The sequence below is a fragment of the Hyaena hyaena genome, unplaced genomic scaffold (assembly GCF_003009895.1).
Source record: "Hyaena hyaena isolate Hyena2069 unplaced genomic scaffold, ASM300989v1 scaffold_1643, whole genome shotgun sequence".
Classification (NCBI taxonomy): Eukaryota; Metazoa; Chordata; class Mammalia; order Carnivora; family Hyaenidae; genus Hyaena; species Hyaena hyaena.
The window spans coordinates 39,830-50,191 of NW_024082277.1; positions in this window are offsets into that span (position 1 = coordinate 39,830).

Here is a 10,362-nt window from a genome sequence, read left to right on the forward strand (position 1 = left end):
TTGGATTCTCTGCCGAACACATATTTATTCACAAAGCTTGTCTCTCCCACTTGGCAGTCACTTGTGTCTCTCAAACCTCAGTTTAGGTCTTTCTGATAATCTCCCCAACCCATAAAGCATATATTTAAAGTCTTGTGACCCCAAATGCCCCTCTAAATGTAAAGGCAACCCACCCAGATGCTTCCTTTTACTGCTTTACTCATACAAAAACTTTTGATAATTCAGTGCTTTTGTTGAAGAGACACATTTTTATGCCTATATTAGTCAGCTTTTGCTGCAGAAGCAATCCAGACTCACAGGCTTATAACCACAAAACATTTACTTCTAATCCACACCACATGATGGTTGCTGGTTGGCTCAGGTTCTGCTCTAGGCAGTGGACCTAACTACAGGTCTGCTTCTATTCTCATTCTGAGATGTAAGTTGAAGGAGCAGCCCCTGCCTGGGATATGTTGGTGGCATAAGGACAGAAGTATAAAAGGATGCAGCAAATCATAAAACTGTATCTAAAACTTCTGTTCAAATATAGCATATAGCATGTCATCTCATATTCCTTTGGCTAAAGCATATCACATGCAGAAACCAAAAGTCAATATGCTAGGGATATAAAATGCTCTTGTAGGAAACAAATGAGTAAAAAATCATTTAGTCTGGAGGAGGGCACTTTGGGGATGAGCACTGAGTGTTATGTAGAAACTAATTTGACAATAAACTATTTGTAAAAAAAAAAAAAAATCATTTAGTCAAATGTACCACATTCAACCTCTGATAAGACTTTAAGCCAACTTACTTTTCAAATGCTTCCTGGAAAGACTATATGTATATATGATTTTTGCTTGAAAGCTATAGACTATTTTCATTTTAAATAAACACTTCAGCCCATTCACTCTTTTTTTTTTTAAGAATCTTCCACTACTCTTTATTTCATGGAGACTTAATAAACTGGAAAAAAAAAAAAAGGCTCATGAGAAGTGAAATTCATACTGAATTTCTTCACTTTACAACATTCAGGCATGATATGTGATTCTGCCTGTTGAGGTATGCTTGGTCGGAAATGGCATTTAGTTTCAAAGTGGAAAAAACATATGTTGCCTTGTGAATCCTCACAAGTCTACAGTTTCCTCCAAACTGTATAAATCCTTTAAAAAAATAACAACAACAAAACCCCAGTACACCCACAGGAATGCCTTATAATTATTATAATGTTACTTAAACGTATAGAGTAAATATTAATTTAACTTTAATTAAGTTTTAACCATGGCAGCATGAGGAAGGCATCCTCTCCCCAAAAGCAAATATGAAACTGAATGGAAGTGTCAAAACAGCCATCTTAAGGCTCTGAAGGTTGATCAAAGGCAAAAGCAAACTGAGAAGGGTTTATTCATGAAGAACTGCTGAAATGTAGTAAGAAAATTGTGAGTCTGTGGTCCTTTTGTCTGAGGTAGCTTGCTACCTACTTACTCCTGATTCAATCAACATGTTGTTTTAGCATGACAGGGCTGGCAGTGAACACTACCATCTTCTGCCAGAAGGAGAAGACTTCATTTGGAGTGGAGGACAAAGTCCATGCCAAACAACATTATTACTAAACTTAGCAAGCTCAGTAGGCAATGAGTATGGGCTCTACTAGCCCAAGGCCCCACTGCGGGCAAGCAGTCAGAAATTTAATGGAGATCATCTGGAAATTAGAGAGCCATAGGTAAGCTACACAAGCCCTCCACATATTCCTGGACAAATGAGGAATGACATACACATTCAGGGGAGACAAAAAAGGATTTGGTGAAAGTAAAAGCTGAGGAAGACTTGGGGTGTGCCTGGCTGGCTCAGTCAGTAGAGCATGTGACTCTCTCTCAATCTCAGGGTAGTGACTTCAAACCTCTTGTTGGGCCTGGAGCCTACTAAAATAGGGGAGGAGGGCTGTGTGGCTCAGTTGGTTAAGTTTCCAACTTCAGCTTCAGCTCAGGTCATATCTCCCTGTTTGTGAGTTCAAGCCCCACACTGGACTCACTGGTGTCAGTGCAAAGCCCACTGCGGATCCTCTGTCTCCCTCTGCCCCACCCCAGCTCACACGTGTTTCCCTCTCTGGCTCTCTCTCTGTCTTTCTCAAATATAAAAAATAAACATTAAAAAAAAAAAAAAACTCTTTTTTAAAATGCTGAGGAAGACTTGAAAAATGCCTGAATCAATTTTTAGAGGATAGAAGTATTACAGGTTTGATGAATTTGAACATAACCTCTACTGAAATCATTGCCTAACCATTAAGCTATGAAGACTCAGGGGAAACTTCTAGGAAACCAGACTATAAATAAATAAATAAATAAATATGTTTTTAAACCTGAGCAGAGATATAAGCAGACACAGACTATAAGGGAGATAGATCCTGTAAGTTAAGCTCAGGCAAGTTCCTAAAAAAAAGTTCCTCAGAAGGGTAAAATCAGAATCTAGAGTTGCTGTTACTTATTATCTCAACATGTTCAGTTGAGATATGTTCAGTTTTCAAAAAGAAAAGAATTGAGACATGTAAAGAAATAGGGAAGCACAATCCTTACACAGGATATAAATTAGTCAATGGAAACCAACGTTGAGTAGACCCAGATGTTGGTTTTAGCAGACAAAAAAACTTAAAAGCAGCTATTTAAAATCTGTTTTAAAAATGAGAGGAAGGATGCCTGGGTGATTTCTGCTTAGGTCAAGAATCCAGGGCTGTGGGATGAGGCCTGAGTCAGGACCCTCCCAAAATGTGGAACCTGCTTGAGATTTTCTCTCTCTCGCCCTCTGTCCCTCTCCTGCTTGCACTCTCTTTCTAAATAAAAAGTAAATAAATAAATAAATAAAAATGAAAATAAAAGGAAACCATGGCTCCAACCCATGACCTAAGTGGAAACCAAGAGTCAGACACTTAGCCAACTGAGCCACTCAGATGCCCCTGATACACTGTACATTTTTAAATGATAGTAACACAGTCAAAAAATAAGAAATTAAGTTTACTTCCATAAAGACAGTTCACCAGCAATCTTCTGGACTTCTCCCAGGTGGAGGCAATGGCAATCCTTTGGAAAATAAGACTAGCTGTACTCCCAATTTTTCCCCACAGAATGTCAGCTCTGACACCTTTGTACTTGGGGTCTTACACACATAAAACTCATTTCCTCCATTCATCAATATAAACAAATACTAGTGTACACTGTATTAGGTACAGGGGCTACAGATGTGAACAAGACATAGTCCCTGCATGAGGGAGCTCACACAATCAGGTAAAAGAGATAAATTGAGTATCTCAATGCAGTGTGGCCAGTTCTAATATGTGATAGAGATGCCTTCTGAAGGACAGAGGGGAAACATCAGACTATCTCAAGATCCAAGAATGCTCCCTTGATGAAGGATGGGTTGACCAGGGAATGGAGAGAAGTTAGAACAAGAGGGCAGATGTTGCCAGAAGAGAACAATCTGAGTGAAGGTACTAAGGCAAGAGAGAACTAGGGAGCTTGGAATTCCGTCCATCCATCCATCCACCCATCCATCCACCTGTCTATCCACCCATCCATCCATTCACCCATCCATCCACCTATCCATCCACCCATCCATTCATCCATCCATCCATCTATCCATCGATTCATCCAACAAACACTCATTAATTATCTCTCACATTCCAGGGGCTGAGGTAAGTGTAGATTCAAACATTATTAAGATTTAGCCCCTATCACTCTAAAGAACTAGAATCCAGTGGTTGAGGAGAGTTTCAGATAAATGCAGGACCTCTTATCCATTTCTCAAATCTGTTCGATTCTCACCATCTCCACCAACAGGCTAGTCTACGTTATTAATCACTCTTGCCTAAACTATGACGACAATAGCCACATCATTGTTCTCCTTGCTTTCACCCTCTCCTATTTATCCTTCACATTGAGGACAGTGTACTTTTAGAAATGCAAATCTGATTATGCCATTGCCTCTGCTTCAAACACTTCAATAACTTCTCACTGCTTTGAGACTAAAGGCAAAATGCCTTAGCAGTCTCTGCCTGGCCTAGACTCTTCTACCAGCCTCTCCAGCCTCAATTTCTATTTTTTCTCTCACTTGCTTTTCCAGCCACACAGGCCTTCTTTGTGTCCTTGTTCTCACCATGTTCTTCCCTTTTGCTGTAATGGCCTTTCCCATGTTATTCCCTGTGCATGGAATGCAGTTTAAGAAATTCACTCTTCCTCAGCTTTAAGATCTCAGTTTAACTCACATTTCTTTTTCTGGACAAAGAACGTTTACTGATGTCTTTGATGTACTCACACTCCTTCATGATCTCTCTTTGTACTACCTATCACTATTATATTCATATATCTATTTATGTGACTGTTTGAGTAAGGCCTATTTCTCTCACCACAGAGTAAGTGTATATTTTTCCTCACTACTTAAAACAACTCCTAATTCAGTGCTGAATAAATATTTATCAGATGAATGAGTGAATGAATGAATGAACACATATGGTGTGGCAGGTTGCACTTTCCAAAAAGGCCACAGTATGGTCCATCTCACAAGCTTTCTAATGTGTGGCTTCGAAGCACCTCCTGTTGAGGGGGGAACTATGTTCCCTCCTTTTGACTCTAGGCAGGCTGTGATTATAGCAGAAGTGATGCTTTATGACTTCTGACATTAGGCCATAAAAGGCAATACCTTGTTCCTGGTTCTTCTGAGTCTCTTGTTCCTGGAACTCAGCCACCAACCAACAGCCTCTGGAGAAAGCCCACAAGATAAAGAATTGAGCCCACCATTCCACAGCCCCAGCTGAACTCCCAGCTGACAGCCAGTGCCATCTTGCAGCAGTATATGTAAGCCATCTTGAATATGGATCCTCTAGTCCCCGGATGAGCTGCCCCACTAGCACAATGTGGAGCATAGATAAACCACCTCGGCAAAGCCCTGTGCACAAATGATTGCAACTGTTTTAAGCCATGAAGTTGAGATGCTTTGTCACACAGCAGGAGATAACTGAAATATATAGTAAAAGATATGTATGTAACTGGCAAAATATCCAGGATAGGTTGTCAGGATCACTAAATCTTAGATATTTGGTCACTCTCAAAATGCTTTACAATCAACCATTTTAATAATTGAATAGAGCAGAAGCAACCATCAAAATAACATATCAACGAGTCACAAAGAAATCATATTAATATACAGGATTTATGCCTTTCACCCAGTCTAGATCCCAAACATGCTTTGCTTCTGTCTACTCCATTATCATTCTTTAGTCTCTCATATTCTATCTTCATTTCCCATTTTTATACCATTTAAAACTACTGAATTGCCCTATTCTCATCTTTGTGATACAGGGTTCAAGCAGATGATGGGATTGATAAAAAAAAAAAAAAAACCAGCATAAAAGACTATTACAAGAATAATAGAAATACTCAAAGGAATTTTCAGTGACACCTCTTCTAAACAAAAGTGTCTGGAATGGTTTAGGGTCTTGATTTTACTTTTGCATGTTTTGTAGCACGTGTCCTACTGGATTTGAACAAATTGGATCTTGGGGATCCACAGTAAGACTGCTGCTGATTAAACTGGTAAGGTGATCATGGTTGTGACAGGGGATATATAACTAATCTCTCTCTGGAGTACACCTTGAGAAGTGCTACTCCAGTCTTCCCCAAAATGTTAAGTGTTGGCTCACAGGATGCAAATAGAGCATAGTGTAACTGAGTAAAGAATCCAAGATCTTGAATCTAGCTGCCTGGGTTTGAATCCTGGCTTATCATTTGTTAATTGTTATTTGTGGGACTTACTCTTTCCAAGGCTCAGTTTCTTTAGCTGCATAATGGACACAAAATTGTACCCCTTCTGGAAGATTGCCAAGAAAGTTAAAAGAGATAATCTACATGAAGTACTGAGAAGATGCCTGGTCATAGAAAGTGCTCAGTAAATACCAACTCTTACATTGTATCCATCATGACTCATTGCTTCCAGTTTCATTCTAGTGGGCCAGTCTCTATGTGACCTTTAGAAAGGAGTCAGTTATAGTTTTTAAGACCTTCCATCATATTAAGTCTTTCCCCTTCCCACTTCTGTTGTCTTCATGTTTGTTGCAAGTGTATTTCAAGTTCATCAGGCAGACAACAACCCTAGCTCTCAGTTTGCTCTAATAACTTGGGGAACCAGAATATCATTTAGAAAATTAAGAACACAGTACACTGAATGATACTATAGTGTTTTCAACAAATTTCCAGAAGTGCCTATCTTACTTCCAGGGAATTGTTTAATAAACTTTCAAGTAAATCTTGATGAATAAGTGTTTAAATGTGATCATAAGAATGTTTTCCCAGTGAGGTTAAAGGAAGGATAATGCAGTATGTTTCCTTTTTCAAAGGCTTTATCTACATAGTACAGTGGAATTTCACTATATCAAAGCATAACTGACATGCTAAAATATAAAAACAGATTAAGACAACTAAAGGCTCAAAATCAACTATGCTGGCGAATCAAATAGACTCTAGACAAGGGGAATATTCTCTTCAACTCCACTGCCTGATCCAGACCTGCAATACAATATCAGTGTCAGAAAATTATGTTTATATATATATATATATTAAAGTTAACATGAACAAATTAATTATGTTACCCATGCTGTGAACTTATTAAAATTGTGGTTTTGCTATACTATGTGTATATTTTAACATGGGAAGAAAATAATAAGTATTACATTGATAATAAGTAGAGTAAAATGAAAAAGCTTGCATACCTAGTACTATTCTAGATGCTTCACCCAATTGGTCTTATTAAATCTTCATACAACTATCTTGTGGGAGATGAGGTTACTCTTCCATTTCATAGATGAGAAAACTCAAACTTAGAGAAGTGAAACGATTTGCAAAAGTAGGGTTTTAACATATATCTCTCCAACTTCGAACCTTTTATTAACCACTATGTGTTGGATATGCTGGACTGCATTAAAATTAAGAACTTCTATTTTTCAAAAAGCATTTGCAAGAAAGTAAAAAGAAAAAGTAATTTCTGAGAGAAGTGATTTGCAGTATTAATACTTGACTAAGAAATCATATCCAGACTGATTTGTGTGTGTATGAATCTTCACATGATCTCCAACAGAAAGCTCTCTGAATCCTGTCTTTTTTGGGGTGTTTTGGAGGCTTCATTACAGCCATGATTGATTAAATCACTGGCCTTTGGTGATTGATTTAACCTCCAGCCCCCAGGTTGGGGGGATGGGATCAAAAATTCTGACCCAATAATCAAGTGATTAGTTCCCCAACAACCAGCCTCCATAACCTTGAATTACCTAAAGGTTTTCCGAAAGTCACCTCATTAACATAAAAGAGACACATTTACCACTTTGATCATAGGAAATTTCAAGGGTTTTAGGAGTTTGAATGGGATCAAAGACAAAATACATATTTCTTATTCGAAATCACAATATCACAGTCTCACAAGAATATTGTTGATGAAAGAAAACCAAACACAGGGGTATATATTGTATGATTGTATTTACAGAATTGAAAGATAGGCAAAACTAATTGACAGTGATAGAAACGTGGCTATCATAGAAGGCAGTAATGACTGGGAAGGGGCCTAAAGAAGGCTTCTATTGTACTGATAACGTTCTTTATCTGGGTAATGGGCCAATGAGTGTGTTCACTTTGTAGAAATTCATCAAGCTGTACACGAAATATTTGTACTTTTACAGGTCAATGGAAAAAAATGGGCAGAAGTCTGGTTCAAGTCTACGCTCTTGATTCATAGCTGTTAGCTGATGGTAAATAAAATAGATTTACAAGTTTTCCAAACTTCCATTTTTTTACTCATAGACATGACATATTTATACTCTAGCTCACTTATCAAACTATAATCAAAATAGAAATTAAACTGAGTCTTATCTTTTAGAATTTGCCACTTTTAAAAAAAAACCTTCACATTTTATGTTTATGCATATACATATTTGTTTTTAAGTTTATTTATTTATTTTGAGAGAGAAAGAGTGCACACAAGCCAGGGGAAGAGCAGAGAGAGAGAGAAAGAGGGAGAGAGAGAATCCCAAGCAGGCTCTGTACTGTCATGGTAGAGCCTGACGTGGGGCTCAAACTCACAACCGTGAGATCTCATCCTGAGCCAAAATCAAGAGTCTGAGGCTTAGCCAACTACTACCCAGATGTTTCTATGTACTTATTTTGAAGTAAGCTCTATGCCCAACTCACAATCTCAAGATCAAAAATTGCATGTTCTACCCATTGAACCAGCCAAGAGTCCCCCAGAACAACATACCACTCCTTTTTTTTTTAAGAGAATGCAAGCATGAACAGGTGAGGGGCAGAGAGAGAGAGAGAGAGAGAGTGAGTGAGAATCTCAAGCAGGCTCCACGTTCAGCTTGGAGCTTGGTGCAGGGCTCAATCTCACGACCTTGGAATCATGACCTGAGCCAAAATCCAGAGTCAGAGATTCAAGTGACAGCCTAGAACTTGCCACTCTTTTTTAAAAAATTTTTTAAGCATTTATTTATTTATTATTGAGAAACAGAGAGGGACAGAGCATGAGCAGCGGAGGCACAGAAAGAAAAGGAGACACAGAATCTGAAGCAGGCTCCAGGCTCTGAGCGTCAGCACAGAGCCTGACAGGAGGCTCAAACCCACAAACCAAGAGATCATGACCCAAGCCGAAGTCGGACGCTTAACCAACTGAGCCACCCAGGCACCCCTAGAACTTGCCACTCTTAATTGTGATTGAGATTGGGACTCAAACAGAAACATAATAAGGCATTGAGAGATATAGGGAAAGGCTGGCAGAGTGGTTTTTGAATAATGCCTCTAAGCATTAACTGAGGAAAAAACACCAAATCAAGGATAGAAACAGAAGTAGAATAAAGTGGCTGAGAATTACAATTCCTATGACTTTAAAATATTGCTTGAAATATTTATTAAGTATAGGCCATAAACAGTATTTTACGTATAATAATAGTAAATTAATATTTGGAATATTTAGTATGTGCCTAGTGCTGTGCTAAGTGCTTTTATACATGATCTCTTTTAACATTCATAACCATCCTGTAAAAAGCATTATAACTATAGTTATTTCCATTTTACAGATTAGGAATTTGAAATTTGGAAATATTAAGTAATTCACCCAAGATTGCCCTGCAAATACGTGGCAGTGTTTGAATTAGAACTTAGGTCTCTCTGCTCTCAAACCTTACTACCTTGTGTGTGTGTGTGTGTGTGTGTGTGTGTGTGTGTGTGTGTGTGTGTGTTTAAAATACCATTTATTGGGTGGCTGAGTGGCTCAGTCAGTTAAGCATCTGACTTCAGCTCAGGTCATGATCTCACCATTCGTGGGTTTGAACCCTGTGTTGGGTTCTGCACTGACAGCTTAGAACCTGGATCCTGCTTCAGATTCTATGTCTCCCTCTCTCTCTGTCCCTCCCCTGTTTGTGCTCTCTCTCTCTCTCTCAAAAATAAAATAAAAGTAAATATTTAAAATACCATTTACTTATAACCATGTCCTTCCAAACTTCACTGTCTTAACTAGTATACCCTACTACCTATTTATTGTACAATAGTAGGTGTATACTGATTGGAGATCAGGGATGAGAGTCTAGATGTGAAGGCTGAAATGAGTGTGCTATAGTAAACTTTTATAAAGATGGAGCAAAATTCAGCACTTCAAACTACACATGATGCTAATCAGGTCTGATATGGACAGACTATCAGTAAACCAAACCGTATGCCATATTATTTTATTTTATAGGACCTAGATGCATTGTACATTCATCCAAGATGTTTCAACTCTCTTAACATTCATCAGCATGTTATTTGTTTAGAAACTCAAGGTTGTTGTATGAGTTAACTGAGACTAATTTATAAACATTATGGGTTTTACACATCATCTGGGATCATTCTTTACTATTTAGTGTCAGTACTAGGAAAGAGAGAAAAAGGAGACTTGGAGGCATAAGGCTTACTTTCTCCGTATTACTGTTGCCATGACAACTTCTAGGCTCCTCTCTGATGAGCTGTTGTTATCATTCAAAAAATACTAAGTTTTGCATTTTTATTTTGTATCATTGACTTCTTCAGTATGTTTTATTTCTTATTTCTTACCACCCATGACCAGACAAACTATAAACCATGGATAATCATCTTAGTTGCTTTGGGATCACGTTCATCAGTTCGTGTAATTCAAAAATTCTAAAAAACATAAAAATAATTATTGTGCTTGCAATTTAAATTTAAGATGTGTTATGGTTGAAGTAAACATAATGGTGGTTTGGTTGGTTCTGAAAGATTATGGCATAATCAATAGACCATCGAATAAATGACCAGGATCAGGCTTTACAGTCTAGTGAGCTGGACTGTAGAGAGGGAGGTT